This window comes from Doryrhamphus excisus, linkage group LG14 (assembly GCF_037039965.1).
Source record: "Doryrhamphus excisus strain RoL-2023G ecotype Guam linkage group LG14, RoL_Dexc_Guam_v1.1, whole genome shotgun sequence".
NCBI classification, from domain to species: Eukaryota; Metazoa; Chordata; class Actinopteri; order Syngnathiformes; family Syngnathidae; genus Doryrhamphus; species Doryrhamphus excisus.
Window position 1 is genome coordinate 15,306,890 of NC_136370.1, and position 17,113 is coordinate 15,324,002.

Genomic DNA, 17,113 nt, shown 5'->3' on the forward strand with positions numbered 1-17,113 from the left:
TCAGCTGTAGTCTGACCACTCCAGAAGCCACCATCACACCATGTTATTACATCTTATTGAGCATTTGAACATGGTTGATCATTGGGGTTTGACATGCAAAGAACTGCTATGCTGTCAGAGATGTGTGCTAAACCACAGGTTCCCTCCTGTCTTTCTAGAAAGTGTTTACATAAATCCAACTTGGTTGCCTCCTCATACTGTTTTCAATGTTTTTCTGGTGAAAACACAAAGCTCTCATCTGGCTCAAAGTAGATAACACAGAGGTAAATAACTCCTCGTCTACAGCCTGAGTGATAGCAAGAGACCTAACCCCATTGTTTTTGGCACGCCCTGACCTGTGACAGTTGTCTGTATTTGACAAGATCACAGTGCGTCTGATAAATGCACAGAGGTTGGCTCATACTTGAAAACAGCGAAGGCTCTTTATCATCTCCCCCTGTCTGCCGTTATCTTACCTCCAGCATGTCCCTCTAATGCGTTTACACTGGAAATCAAGCAGATTAACAGCATTCGGCTTAATAAATCTAGTCATGGGCGTGATAAAAATTGAGGCTGGGGATTGTAAACTGCAGCCACTCTCTCCCTGCTGGGCTCAGACGTGGAGCACGTCTCTAATCTGGTTACAAGCGGTGGGATTTCGTGCTGAGAAAAATGACATCAGCTCTGCAAGGAAAAGTGAAAAACAGGTGAAACTGAAAGGGATGGTTTGGATTTTTTAAACATGAAGCTGTATGACTCACTCACTTTTGGTGTTCGAGAACGTAGTTCCGATTACTCGGTTACTTAAGTAAAGTGTTTTGCTTCTGGAAATAATATGCACTCAAGAGAGAAATACAGTTGCATCACTAACAAGTCAGACCTCTTTCTTTGTATCGTGGCATGCTGCCGCTTGTCCACTGTTGTGTACAATGATTTTTCATTCACTTCCTGCTGTCATCGTGTCACTTCCTGCTATCATTCCCGTGTCACGAGCCACGAGCCTAATAGATTTGGATTTGGCAGCTTTGACTTTGACTTTGAACATATTTTTTTCTACAAATAAGTAAAAACAAAAGAGAGGGAAAATGCCACCGAAAAAGGGACCTGCTCCGGAGGAGTTTGAGGAGATCAGGAGCGCACTGGACTCCCTGGGTGCCAATGTTAGCAGGGTGCTAACACAGCAGGAGCAGCTACTACGGCGGTTCGGAGCTATGGAGGAAGAGATGAAAAGACTGAGTGCTAGAGACGCCGAAAGGAAGCAAAGGATCTTGGAGCTTGAACAACGAGTGGACGATCTGGAGCAATATACAAGATCAAATGACGTCGTAATCACAGGTATCAAGATTCGTCCGCGCTCGTATGCTCGGGCTCTTGTACCTGAGGAGAGAGGGACCGGCGAACCGAGCGATTCTGAATTGAGCTCAGTTGAGCAGCAGGTGATGACCCAACTGCACAACTTGGGAATTAAACTGGAAACGGAACATATCGAAGCTTGTCACCCCCTGCCTACACACGGAAGACCACCCGCAGTAATAATTAGATTCACCAACAGAAAGGAAAAAACTGAACTGCTAAAACAAGGACGCAAACTTAAAGGTACTGATATCTACATTAACGAACACTTGACAAAACGGAACGCAGACATCGCAAGAAAAGCACGCCAACTAAAGAAACAAGGGAAAATTCAGCAAACATGGGTCCGGAATTGCAAGGTCTTCATAAAACAAAATGGGGCACCAGAAGAGGCAAGAGTGATGGTGGTGAGGCAAATCCATGATCTGGACAAGTATTAGGAAACATAATCAACACATCATACCATAATGACAGATACATATGGACAATCGTCATCAAGTAAGCAACTACAATCATTAATTAGAAAATATCAAAATATTGAGCTTAACCCCTTTGAGAGCCAAGAGTATAGTGATTTAGAAAATGAAACAAATATAGACCCTGACAATAATCTTTTCAATAATATAAACATAAATAGTAAATACTTCACTGCTGAACAATATAATCAATTAGATAATGAAGGCAAATTCAGTATAGTTCATTTTAATGCACGCAGTTTGCTTTCCAATTTTCTGAGTATTAAAAACTTCATAAGTGAATTTACACAGCCGTTCAATATTATAGCAATAACTGAGACGTGGTTAAGACCAGACATAGAAAATCAATTTGACATAGAAGGATACGAATTCATTCATCAAGATAGGAAAAATAAAGGAGGAGGAGGAGTTGGCTTGTATGTGAACAGGGATCTAAATTATAAAGTCATAAATAACATGTCACTAACCATAGATAATTTAGTAGAAAGTTTAACAATTGAAATATTTAATGAAAAAGACAAGCGTGCACTTGTGAGTTGTGTATATAGACCACCGTCAGCAAATATTGAACAATTTAAGGAATGGATGGAACAAACATACTCACCGAAAGATCATAAGAATTTATTCATATGTGGAGATTTTAATATTGATATTCTAAAAACCGGTCATGACAAGACAATAGACAATTTTGTAAACACAGTATACAGTATGCATTTGTACCCATCCATAACCAGACCAACTCGAGTTACAACTCACAGTGCAACACTATTAGATAACATTTTCATAAACAATTTTACCAATAGCCTGGAAAGTGGGATCTTCTTGAGCGACATCAGCGACCACTTACCAATCTTTTTATTATACGACACTAATTATAGAACAAAATATTGCAGCACATCTAAAATATATTACAGAAGAATCAAAGATGATAACTCACTTAACAAATTGGAAAATGAATTGAAAGCAGTGAACTGGGATTTGGTATTATCAGATAATGATGTGGACAGTGCATACAATAGATTTCTGAGTGTTTTCAATAATATATATAATGAGTGCTGTCCAATCAAAAAACATTGTATAAAAAAAAATAATAATCCATGTCCATGGATGACAAAAGGTCTCCAGAATGCTTGTAAGAAAAAAAATGCACTTTATAAAAACTTCATCAAACAAAGAACACAGGACGCTGAAAGTAGGTATAAATCATATAAAAACAAATTAACTTCCATTTTAAGGAAAAGCAAACAAGATTATTACAGTACCGAGTTAGGAAAAAGCAGAAATAATATGAAGGCTTTTTGGAGTATTCTAAAAACTGTGATAAACAAAGGAAAAAAATCTAATAATTACCCCAATTTTTTCCGCATTGCAGGCAAAGAATGTTTCGATAAAAATACTGTGGTAAATAAAATAAATGAATATTTTGTAAAAGTGGGACCAACACTGGCCAGGGAAATACCAGATCCAGTACTCCCCTTAGGCTGGAAAGGAAATTTAACAGAACGTAATACCTCATCCATGTTTATATCCCCAGTCGAACCAAATGAAATTATACAAACAGTTAACAAATTCATCAGTAAGAAATCAACAGACTACAATGATCTCGACATGTCAACAATTAAATCCACAATTAAACATATAGCTCTGCCACTGACACACATATGTAATTTGTCTTTCAGTTCAGGTGTATTCCCCAGCAAAATGAAAATAGCCAAAATTATACCAGTATACAAATCAGGTGACAAACAGGACTTTAATAACTTTAGACCTATTTCATTATTACCGCAGTTCTCAAAAATTCTCGAAAAATTATTCAATAATCAATTGGAAAAATTTATGAACAAACACTCACTACTGTCCGATGCACAATATGGGTTCAGATCCAAGCATTCAACAGCCTTAGCACTCATGGACACTGTAGAAACAATATCATCTGCTCTTGAAGAAAAAAATCACTCCATTGGAATATTTGTGGACTTGAGCAAAGCTTTTGATACCATTGATCATGACATTCTACTGAGGAAACTGGACAGATATGGAATAAGAGGATTACCATTAAAATGGATTCGAAGTTACCTAGACCGAAGAGTACAGTATGTTAGTATGGAAAATTATAACTCGGAACATTTACAAGTAACCTGTGGGGTCCCCCAGGGCTCTGTGCTAGGACCCAAATTTTTCTCATTATATATTAATGATCTGTGTCATGTGTCAGACTTTTTAAAACCAGTTCTTTTTGCCGATGACACTAGTTTGTTTTCCTCAGGAAAAAATCTTGATGAATTGATCCACAAAATAACATCGGAATTTTTCAAGATTAAATTATGGTTCGATTCAAACAAATTATCACTGAACATGAACAAGACAAAATGTGTATATTTTGGAAAGCAATTAAAAAACAAAGAGATTAAAATTTCAATTGGTGGAACAACAATCACACAAGTTAATGAAATCCGATTTTTAGGTGTAATTCTCGATAGCCAATTAAATTGGAAATCACATATTAACAACACAGCAAAAAAAATGGCAAAAAATGTTGCAATTCTCAGTAAAGCAAGACATGTTTTAACCAATAAATCTCTTCACATCCTATATTCCACACTTGTAACGCCATATCTGACTTATTGTTCAGAGATATGGGGAAACAACTTCAGAACCAATCTGCAACCTCTGGTCCTCCTGCAAAAAAGAGCAATTCGGCATATACATAAGGTAGGTGTCATAGAGCATACTAATCCATTATTCCTCGAATCCAAAATGCTCAAATTTGCAGATATAATATCCTTGAAAACCTTACAGATCATTTACAAAGCTAAACATAAACTCCTACCAGGAAACATTCAAAGTCTGTTCAAGGAAAAAGAAATATCCTATCAATTCAGAAATCCAAACCATTTTAAATCTGAAAGTTACCGGACCGCAAGAAAAGGTTTTTGTGTTTCCAATTGTGGAATAAAGCAATGGGAGAGTTTGCCGTCGGAAATTAAGGAGAGTAAAAGCATACCACAATTTAAACGAAAATATAAAGATTGGATTTTATCAAATTATAATAGCGACATTATAAGTTAACCCAATTTCACCATCAGTAAAACGACACTAAAAAATCTGACTACTTGATGCAGGTCATATTAGTTTGGAAACGTGTATATAAAGTTATATTGCAGTTATGTTTATCCTCAATATTTTATTTTTGTACATGTGCATATGTATGTATGCATTTATTTGTAGATGTGTATATGCATATGCATGTGTATATGTGTATGTGTATATGTATATATATATATATATATATATATATATGTATATGTGTATGTATGTATATATGTGTATGTGTACGTATATATAAATGCATATATTTTTCTCCCCTTTCTCCTCTTTAAATGTTACTCATTATTTTGTTTGCTTGGTTGTCGGTAGCCACAGGAAAAAAAAAAAAAAAAAAAAAAAAAATGTTAATTTTGGGGGGAGGAAAAAAAAAAAAAGAAAAAAAAAGTGTCTACATTGGTGGCACTACTGAATTTAATTTAGTTGTAAATTCGATGAAATGTGACACAGTATAAGCTAAGTGTCTGTTTATAAATATAAGTGGGAATAGTATTTTAATAATGATCATTCTACTGTCTTGTCATCTCTGCTGGAATCTCTGATTGACTGATATGAGAAATGTAAGAATATTACCTTAATACCTTTGTAACTATAAATTGTTAGAGGTACCTAGGCTAACTTGCATAAATATAGAGGTAGTGATTATCATTATTATTATCATCATTAATTATTATTAATTATTACTTTACAATAAATAGTAATGATGGACAGCAAGACATCACTGCTTAAAAAATTGGTTTGAGCACAGACCTAAAATCTGCTTCCTAATGCACAAGACAAGACACACACAAACTAATAAACACGTCTAAAAACCTCAGGTAGGGCTTAACAAGAAGAAACTGATGTTTGGGTTGGTCACCTGTCCAGACACAGTCTCAAGTTCTTGTTTTTTAATGCACAAGATTAGACACATGCAATCCAGAAAATAAGTAAATGTCACAAAAAAGTGGGCTAATAAATTGACACACAAAGACTGGAGATTTCTGAAAATAAAACAGAAGAAATTTCTACACTGTACAAGAAGCAATGAAGTCTGTAAAATTAAATAATTAAAAATAAAAAATCACAAAATCTTCAACTACAATGATGAAAATAATAATATTAGTGATGATTATAATGATGGTAATAATGATAAAGATTATAACAATAAGGATAATGATAATAATAATAATAATAATAATAATACAATGATAATAATAACAGGGGAAACAAGACAGTGGCATGAACATAATTATATCTTGCAAAAAGGGGTAGGCATTTATAAGCTTTTGCTTCAGCCTACTCCTTTTGGGCTTGTTATCAGATGGTTGAATACAAATGTAAATAATGGAAAGTTATATTTTGATTTTGATTGATGTAAGAAATGCACTGTTATGATTCATATATTTGCCCAAATAAAGCGGGAAAAAAAAAAAAAGAAAAAAAAAAAAAAAAAAAAATGTGTTCCACAGTGTTTACATGTGCGGATGACGACCGCTGCAACCCACTGCGGCCTCTCCTAACCGCATGTCACAGCTAACGAGTCACAATAGGAACACCAAGCATAGGTAGGATTGCAAGATACAACATGGACACCCACTTTATGGCTTCATATATACAGTATGTGTGTACATTATTTTTTACTCTTAAAATTTGGTGGGTGCGACTTATATTCAGGTGCACTCAATAGAGAAGAAAGTCATTCCTGGAAAAGGCACGGCAAGCTGTGCCAGGACAAACGGTGCCATCGCCACCTACTGGCCAGGTATGCATATCACTGTGTTTTGTCAGTTTTTGGCAACATTGTCACATATATGTAAAATTATACTTAGTTGTTGTCATGTAAATGACAAAATGTTTGTATGGACCTGGCGACCTGGATCTCAGACTAGTTACCTGGTTGATGACATTACGCTGACTGTCATTTATCCTCATTGAAGCATGGTTGTTCTCCCCTAAAACACATTGGCTGTTAAGGCGGTTCCACCCCAGTAAATAGAGGGCACCCAGGGATGAATGGTGCCTGCTCTCATGGGCCCCCAGACAATACTGACTCCTACAATGCCTTTATCTGGCATACAGATTTCAGTAATTAGACTGTGACTGCTGCTGGCAGGGGGCCAGGGTCAGACACACACATGAACACACACTCCCCTCTCTATTCTCCTGTGTCGTGTTTTTATGGCTATGAGTCAGGGTGCCGGGGTTGGCTGGGTCTGTTTACCATTGGGTAGGTTTGGGTTCTAATGGGGGTAGGGTAATTATAATATCGGAGCGAACGCAAACAGAGGACACAGCAAAATGGGACTTGGCCACGGTCACATGAGAGCTATTTACTCATTATTGCTCCAATGGGAACCTTGCGTGTCTTTTCTTTAGGATGTTTAGATGAGGAAGAGCGGACAATAAATACATTATCAACCAGTAAATCTGCTGAATCACTGGTGGGAAATAAACATGCATTCCGCTTGTCTCATAAAGTAGCAACTGTGAAAAATAACCGTCGTGTAGTTTGCGCTTGTTATTTCACTGTTCTAAAAACAGATTGGTGTGCAAAGTTGAATAGACACAAGCCTCCCTCGCTAAAACAAGCGTACCTCGGTGAACTCCGACTGAACCGCCCCATACTGCTGAGGTTTTATGAGCCGCGTATCACGGTCAGGCACCGGTTGGCAGAGTGGCGTCAAGTGGTTAGCAACATGAGACAACCTATCCTGATACGATCTTGACCTCTTCAACTTATATACTGTAAAAGCGTGCAATCAGCTTGCATCCATCTCTTGCAGGTCTTTATCTCACGTGTCCTTTCGCACTCTTCCACAGAAAAAAAATGGGTTGTAACAATCAAGTTTCAAGGCAACTAAATGCGCCTCATGATCGCTCATGTTATGAGTATGAGCAAGGAAAGTCTGGACATCGTCCTGCAGCCGAGATCCAACTTCTCCCCGGAGGGGGATGCAGGATGATGGGGGAGGGGGAGCTGACCCCCCCCCCCCCTGCTCTCACGCACACTCTAGATTAGAACATTAGGAATCACAAGCAGAAGTACCATCGGTGCCTACACCCCCATGTGACCCCAGGGTCGTCTGCTTGTCTGCAGCCTGGCTCACTGGGCTTGGACTTGTTTACATATGGCAGCGAGCAAAAACATCGACCACAATATATATATAAGGAGGACTATGACCAAAACAACTTTATTTACACCACATTCAAAACATGTAAGACAGCCCTTACAAAAATAATACCTGATCAAAATTTTAAAACCAGTTGAAAAATTGAAGAATATATTTTGTACTGTTCTTAAGGAGGCGCTAAGCAGAGCTGCAAAATGCAAAAGGACGACATGAGAGTGAGACAAAACATATTTTCCAATTTGTTGCAAACAACCATGAAAATGGGATGATTTGTTCAGAAGAAGCCAAAAATGTGAATTCAGTGTCATTTACACTGTCGTGACGTCTTGATGGCGGAGGCTAAATCTTTCTTCCTTTGACTGCGGTGGGATTGCTGAGCTGCATAAGCAAGCATAGGCAAGGCCTCTTGCAGCACGCCACTGCTGTGAGGTTGGATGCAGCAAGACGGTCATTTGATCCTGAGGGTTACGGAACAAAAAAGTGAAGTGGTAGACTCCAAGAAATATCACTGGGCCTGAGTGGGAGGATCCGGTTGGCTTTCCATCAAGACATAGCACGATCCTCGGCCCAAATGAAGGTTATTACTGGTGTGGAGTGCAGTCAAATAACCATCACAAGGCATCTGCGAGAGAAGGGTTTTATGAACAAAAAACTTCAAAAGGCCTCGTCTCCTTGAACGCCACATAATAGCGTGTTTGGATTTTGCATGAGAGCACCATGGCTTCTTACTTTAACTTTCTTCGAAACTTTGTTTGAAATTCTTTAACAAGTTTAGAATAATAAATTTAATGCTAACTAGTTAGCTAGCTAGCTTGCTATGTTGAAAGCGGTGTCCGTTTCTTGTGTCCCTGCAGCGATTCCGTAGCTTGCACATAAGAGTTGCGCAATGTGGTGTAAACAAAGAATAATTGGACTGCTAAGGTGACTATAGGGGTGCTATTCTATGTCTACATGGCTCTAACAATGACTACAATTATTTAGTAAGCAGGTTTGCTGTGTTCTAACTACAAAAATATTCCATTTAACATTAAATCCTACTTCAAGGAAATCCACTTGTGATAATTAGGCTCACTGGAAAAGTTGGACAATTTGTGTACAATGCACAAGCGTGTATTTAAAAAAATACCAAACAAGATCAACTTGAAATTCAGGCTTTTATTTCAATAACGAGTGTACTTTTGCAGTGAATGCATCTATTCATTGCTCACCATATCAGTCAGGAGTTGGAATTGTATTATGTCCTAGTTATCTCTTACAACACAACATTTCAGGCACTTGGCAGTTAGTTCATCTTAGTGCTGGTGTTTACCAATGCTTGTTTTAAATCTGTGTCATACAGCAGCATTGGAATAATGACCACTGCATCAGCTGGCCGGCTAAGAGGCCTTGTTGTTTCCCTTTTTTCTCTTTTTTGCACTCTTGCTGTGTTTGTCCTCTCAACAACTTCTCTCACGTGGTTCTCACACCCTGAAACCTTGCGCTTTCAATCATGCCAATGAGGTCTGAATAAGCTCCCAACAATTCCCTTGAGTCTGCACAGCCACAGTCATGTTGATGCGGCTGCACAACACAAGGAGGGTTGTGTTTTCATTCACAGAAAATAAAAGCACATTAGCATCAGTGGTACACATAGTTATATATTTCAAACATAGTGTAAAATACTCCATTACTTCCACATGAATGATTTATCCACAGTAGCATGCCTGTTTATTTGGAGTGCATGTCTGTTTGGCAAAGTGTTGACGCCTGAGGGATCAGCTTCTCAGAATTATCAATAAAGGGTTAATGATTTGACCTTTGGGGACTTTGTGGGTAAGTCATGCTTGCAAATCCCCCGCAGAAAGTGGCACTTCATCTGCACAGCTTAGACTCATTCCCTCCCCCCAATAACTTTCATTCAACCTCCAGCTATCAATGTTACACCTCTTGCACAAGTTGTACTGTTATCAAGCGTAGAGCTCCAAACACCTTTTCACTGGTTCATCCGTAAACTGACCTCAATCTCTCAATGCCCACAGGCCTGCATGGATATACCTCTAACACAGTAGTTCAATCAAGGCAGGGAAGGTATTTTTTTTTTACTTGTATCAAGGCCAAAGCCTGTTACTGTGTGTATGCCGGGTATGAAAGGTTCCATGTTTGACAGCACATCAAAATATGGAAGCGGACGCTGGTGGTTGGGGAGTTCTAAGTCCACTGCCAATGAGAGAACCCATTTATTACTATGTATCAACAATTTCACAATACAATCCAAGGCCAAACACCAAACTTACTGCAGTTTAGTACAGACAGCAGGGAAATGATATTCGGGTATCATTAGGAGTGAACACATTATGGTCATTGACTCGTCCGAACTGTTTTCCCAATCATGTCAAAGGAGGGTAAATTGAACAAACTTGAGCATGGCTAGGTCGAGTGGTCGAGTGGTTAGCATGCAGACCTCACAGCTAGGAGACCAGAGTTCAATTCCACCGTCGGCCATCTCTGTGTGGAGTTGGCATGTTCTCCCTGTTCATGCGTGGGTTTTCTCCGGGTACCCCGGTTTCCTCCCACTTGTTAATTGGCCACTCCAAATTGTCCATAGGTATGAATGTGAGTGTGAATGGTTGTTTGTCTATATGTGCCCTGTGATTGGCTGGCGACCAGTCCAGGGTGTACCCCGCCTCTCGCCCAAAGACAGCTGGGATAGGCTCCAGCACCCCTGCGACCCTTGTGAGGAAAAAGCGGTAGAAAATGAATGAATGAATGAGCATGGCTAAGAGTACTCACACTAGTCAAACGTGTCATTTTTTGGCTTTCATTTTGGGCACAGAGACATGATTGGCGTAGTGTGAGTACACCCTTAAAGCTTCATTATGCTACAGCAGAGTGGCTACACCGGCCCCTGATACTGTTATATGGGTAGAGTACGTGATTGTCAATTCGCCGCCAAAAATGCTGTCTTGTTCTGAGAGTGAACAAGAATTGACAATTATTTACTTACCTGTGTAACAGTTAACCTCACCATATAGAAAGTGAATTTTTGCGAAGTAGGATTCCTTATTTATTTGCCTTAAGTGAGGCCTGCAGTTCTTTGGATGTTGTTGTGGGGTCTTTTGTGACCTCTTGGATGAGTTGTCGCAGCACTCTTAGGGAAATTTTGGTTGGCTGTTCCATTTTCCATAATCTCAGTTATGTTTTAACAGGTGAGGAAATCACTTTTCCACGCAGGGCCATGTAGGTTTAGAGATTTTTCTCCCTTAATTATAAAAAGTTTCATTTAAAAACGTGATTATAATGCTGAAGCAATGTTACTATGTTAAACAAACAAACAGTTATTGACTATTGATGTAATGCCTGGTGATTATGGCCCATAGCCTTTCCTTTTTTCTCCTTCATACTGAATCATTTCCTTACGAGAATGACAATAAAACATAATCACTCCGCCTCTCTCTCTCTCTCTTTCACCGTTATCCTCTTGTGCATCCGAGTTAATCTAAACAAGCTGAAGGAAGCCGGCACATGCTCCAGTCTGAGGTAATCACACCACTAGGATAATTGCACTCTGTAAAATACTAACTGAATGTTTATGTCCGATCCCGGAAGGAAGTCATTAATGCTGTCTTAATTAAAGGCAATAAAGTACCCTTGTTTTGCCTTTTGGGATGGCGCAACCTGAATTTGATCTCCGACAAGTCGGTGAAGAAAGTCTATCGCTCAATAGGGTTGTTTTCACAGCTACGCACAAGATTAGGTTTCAGCCTCACCTCTATGTCTTGATCCTGGCAGCACAGGAAATAAGATGATGGCTTTTGTTGGCTCTGTGAGTGTATAACATGTTTACTTTGTTCACTCTCGGCCTGGTTAATCATTTCTTTGCTCTTTCACTTAAAGTACTTTCACTTTAACGTCAGTATACGAGCAACAAACATTCACAAACAAATCCTGTGTAGTAACCCCTATTCTAAAAGGAATGATCTGCTAAATTATTGTGACAACTCATTAAACCAGACAAGCATTTTTAAATGAGTTGCTCCAAGCACCGTGGCAGGAAAAACAGGCTGCCAAGGTTAGGCCAACTCAGTCATTCAGTGAGTGGAGCTGCAGCGGCTTCCAAAGAATAACACTCGGTCAGAGAGTGAGAAGGAGTGCATGCTGATATGAGTAATGGCAAACAGCTGCTCCGTTTGTCAGCTAAAAATACTCACACACACATTTACGCACACGTGTGTGACAGGTGTGTGTGCATGTGTCAGTGGTAAACTACAGTGTGCTGCTAGCTCCGTTTAATAGACGAAAGCCTAGATTCTACTAAATGGGCATTAAAAAGGCACACCAGTTGCTATTAATGACTGTGGTTAAAAAAAGTATTGGACTAAACTGGACTAAAGTACAGTTAAGAATATTCTATGGGAGGTTAATGTTTAAATGACAACAAACATGTTTAAGAACTTCCAAATAAATACACAAAAATCTCAAATACGATATCAACACTCAATAAGTATGTTAAATATTTAAATACAACAATCAATCTTGTAAATAACCACACAGTGTTGCACACAATAACGCTCTACATAAGCTAAATTTACACTGTGCAATAACCATACAAAAACTAAATAAAAATACTACAAACTACATAAATCCGGATTATTTGTTATTATTTGTTTGTTTTTGTAATTATTTGTTATTTGTTAGTAGTTGTAGTAATAATAATAATTGCTTTATATCTGAATCAATGTGAGATTTTTCCATTATAAGTCTTAATAGTAATAACGGTTTAATATATTATTAAACCGTAAATTAAATTAATTTTTTTCCCCTAATTTTTTGGCGCCTCCTGGAGGCTACGGCTTCTATTGTATATTGTGTAATAGAGGTCAAAGTGCTAATTACACAGTGGGTTTCAAAGGAAATTTTTCATGTGCCGACCCCTCAACTTATCCATTCTAGATTAATTACAAATAAAGCTTTCATAAAATGTTGTGTACTTTGATTTTGTTGTAGATGTTGTACCATGTACAAGATATCTTGCAGGAATAGCCAGCAGCTGTTTAGGTCTTCAGTTCATGCTTGAAGAAAATAGTGCTGCGGTGTCTCACACTTTAAGTTGGTATCATTATCACTGGATGATTGACATTTAAATCTCCAAATGCAGTACGTGACCACGCTTTCATGAAGCAAGCGTGGGATTGATTTCCACTCAATGGCTGTAACGGTGACCGTGAGTGTGAATGGTTGTTTGTCTATATGTCCATGACAAGTGACAATAGTTGGCAACAGTAGTTTTTTTTAGCAGGCATTTATTTGCATATGTTTGCATTTTTTTAATAGTTTTTGAAGGTTGAAGATGAAGACACAAAATTTAAGTGAAAAAACTTACAAAATCTATTTTCTCAACCCCTAAATGCTATGACCTCACTTGGAGAACCAGGGTTAAGCTGCTGTATGTCATCAGCTTCAAATATATATGTTTTGAATCAGCTTTGGCTAGCATATGTTACCAACAGTGGTTTAAGGCGGCATACTGGGAGTATGTGTACAACTAAGGCAGTGGTTCTCAATTATTTGTCATTTCATATTAAAGGGGGCCTATATTTCTAATTTTATGTCATTTGCATTGAGTTACACATGATAACCCTCACAGATCTTCCAGAATCTGCACCTACTCCAACTGTGTTTCCTTGGATTTCCTGCTTCCTGGGAAAACACTGTTTTAATTTATTCCACCAATGATTGGCGACACTGCCAAGGGCTCTGGAAGACTTCTGGATAGTTGCCAAACCCGACTTTCTAATTTTGTCGCTATAGGAAATGTGGTCGTTACACGTTTTTTGAGGGACTAACTCGACCCAGTGAAAAGGCTGTTAGCAACTCCAGACAACAGTGAACTTGTAATTTGCATGTAGGTAACATGTATGCACACTCTATAATGCTACACAGACAACAGCTTTTGTGGGAGTACTTACACAAAATAAACAGTTGGGACACTAATAAATTGTTGATTACAGCTTGCTCTTCTGACTCTACGTCAGGCTTCAGCAACAATTTGGCAAATAGTCCAGCTTCATATTGAAAATTGTTCACAAAAAGGCGGTTGACAGATGAAAACATTTTTGGAAATGTAGATTTTCAATTTGCTAAATCAACATTCATCTGAACAGCACCCTGAAAAATGATCACCCATTTATTTTGCAAGGTTAAAAGGATCATTATATAAGGTTTGTTTTGAATTTTATCATTAATGATTGCTCTCTTAATCTACACAAGTGCTGATATGGCAGAAAGCAAATCTAAAAGGATAGCCTGTTGAGATTTATGCAGATTATGTAAATGTTTAGGATGTACTGCATGATGGACTCTCTCTGGAAACATCCACAGCCCCACTGACAGGATTTGTTGAGTTTAAGACTGGATCTGCTGCAGCAAAAACAATCATCTGGCTTCTACTGGGAGTGAGCAGCAGGCTCTCTGCCAACCATAACAACTCTCTCATCAGCCGAGAGAGAGAGAGAGTTAGAGCGGCGAGGGGGAGTCAACGTGTTTATTTCTTGTGCGTTGTGTAGGTGGCTGTGAGCATTCTCAACAACGTATCAGTCGTGGAACTGAAACGTCGGAGGGACCGCAAAAGTCTGCCTCGTGACCTTTTGTTCTGTCACTCGCGCAAACACAAGCACAAACTGTCAAACAAAGAAAGCAGCGACAGGAGGTACCGCTCACTGCTACCACAAGTCTCCATCACATGCACACGCCCACATGATAAGATCCCAGCGATATCAACTATTTTGCACTTTCCTTTTGGGGAGGGGGATATTCAACTTTGGCTGTGCATGCTCCATTCAAAGGCACACACATATAGAGTACCCTCTTAAAGGGATACTACAACAAATCATCTGGCTTCTCAAAGCTATTAAATCTTATCACGATGTAATATACACCCCTTAAGTTGTACAAAACTTGGACTTTTGAGCAGCTGTCATTCCTGATGTTGCATAAAACGTCAGCATACCACATGTGAACTCACCAGACCTCAGTACAAGCGGTTTTTCCTTTGGCTTTGTGCACTTATTGCAAAGGATGGCCAATAAGTAGTGTAAATGGAAAACAAAGAATATACTGTGCAAAATAGTTGACTGATATTCAAAGCAATAGAGACTGTTACACAGACAGAGATGTTTCAAATATAAACAAAGTTAGGAAAGAGAGGCGGGGTACATCCTGGACACATATAGACAAATAATCATTCACACTCATATTCATACCTATGGACAATATAGAGTAGCTAATTAACCTAGCATGTTTTTGGGAAACTCTACACCAGGGGTCTCAAACACGCGGGACACTCGTTTGAGGCCCCTGCCTTGATATGAAAGTTTAATGTTAGTGCGGCCCGTGCAAGTTTGATATGGATGCTGTATGGTATCATGTACCCAGAAAAAATTATTACGTTTGATTAATGTTCATGGTAAAGGTAAAATAACTTTAATAGTTATCCTCCCTATCTGTGTGGAAGTGGTAAGTTTTTGGCTATTTAAGTTTAAAGGAAATAACTTGAAGGCTACCGTTTAGGTCGCTAGCTCTCTAGTTTGCGAGTTAGCATGTGCCTCAAGACCCTGCAGTTGCGCAATATGTTGTAAATAAAAAGAGTATAAATGTGACTATAGTCGTGTTTTGTCATGTCTACAGGGCTCTAATAATGCTTTGTTCATTTAAATTTTTTGTTTTATTTTTCTTTATTCTTGATTTGTTTATTTTTCATCTTATTTTGTGCAGAAAAATAAAAATTAAGATATTTGAGAACAGTTTTTTCAGAGCTTTTATTGTAGAAAATCGGAACCAAAGCACTGAAAAAGTTTGTATATTTTTCTGTTTTTAATAAATGTGTTTTTTTTTTTTGGAAAACCTGATGCGGCCCAGCCTTGCCCAGACCCTAGCTCCAGTGGCCCCCAGGTAAATTGAGTTTGAGACCCCTGCTCTACACAGAGATGCCCAACGGAGATTCAAACCCAGGTCTTCCAGATCTCCACACTGTGTGGCCATCATGCTCACCAACATGCTAACCACTAATCCACCGTGCGCCTCTGGAGCACATTTTTATCAATTTCCTGACTACTTTGTGCTTCAGAGGTTCCACTGTACATGTTGAAAGGATGTGCACCAAATAAGGACGACAGATGCAAGCAAACAAACACTTTTTTTTCTAAAATCCTGTTGTGCATCCACACTCTAAATATAGAGTGTGTGCATGTGCGTGTGTGTGTGTGTGTGTGTGTGCTGTTCGTGTGAGCTTGTGTGTGATTTGAGTCTAACTAAAGGGATTAGGGAAGCCTATCTTAAATGTTCTGTCTGTTCTCCCTTGAGGCCCACTGGTGAGGACAGATCCCTGCAGGAGACCATTGCTCCTTCTATGAATCACAGTGTGTGTGTGTGTGTGTGTATGTGCGTGATCTTGCATGTGCATGCACTGTGTATTACACCAAGACTGCTTTCCTGTCCATCTTCTTTCTGTTCAGCAGCTGTCGAACTCCTATGGTTGGTCTCTCTGTGATGAATTATAGGCATACTGTATGTCATTTAAATGTCATTTACTACTCTTCATGTGAGATTGACTGAGTTAGAGTCAAAAGCTGCTGTGAATCTTGCGACCGCAAATGCGCACCTGTGACTACTCACACAGTGGGGGGTACTTAGGTGTCATTTAGTGTTCAAACACAGGAGAATATTCACAGCCGTTTTGGCACCTCTAATGCCACAAGTGGGTATGTGGTGAATTTGTGTGTGTACTTACAGGAGGCAGCTGCTAGAAAAGTACCCCAAAAAATCAGTTAAGTCAACACAGCTTGTTCCAAAATGCTTGCTGTTAACAGCTGTGTGGGGAAAAAGTGTTTTGGAAGTATGTGAACCTTATTCTCTCAGGTGCTGCCTCAGACAACATGAAAGAAAGCTTCTCTTGTTAATCACTTTGTTAAAGGGATTGTACGGATTTTTGACATGAAGTAGGAGACCTTCTTTACCTGCAAGATGCAAGAGTCTTCATCACATACATAAGAATGGACAGGCAACAGCGTGCAAGGATACGACGTGAGACCCCTTTTGTGAGGTCTGATTATG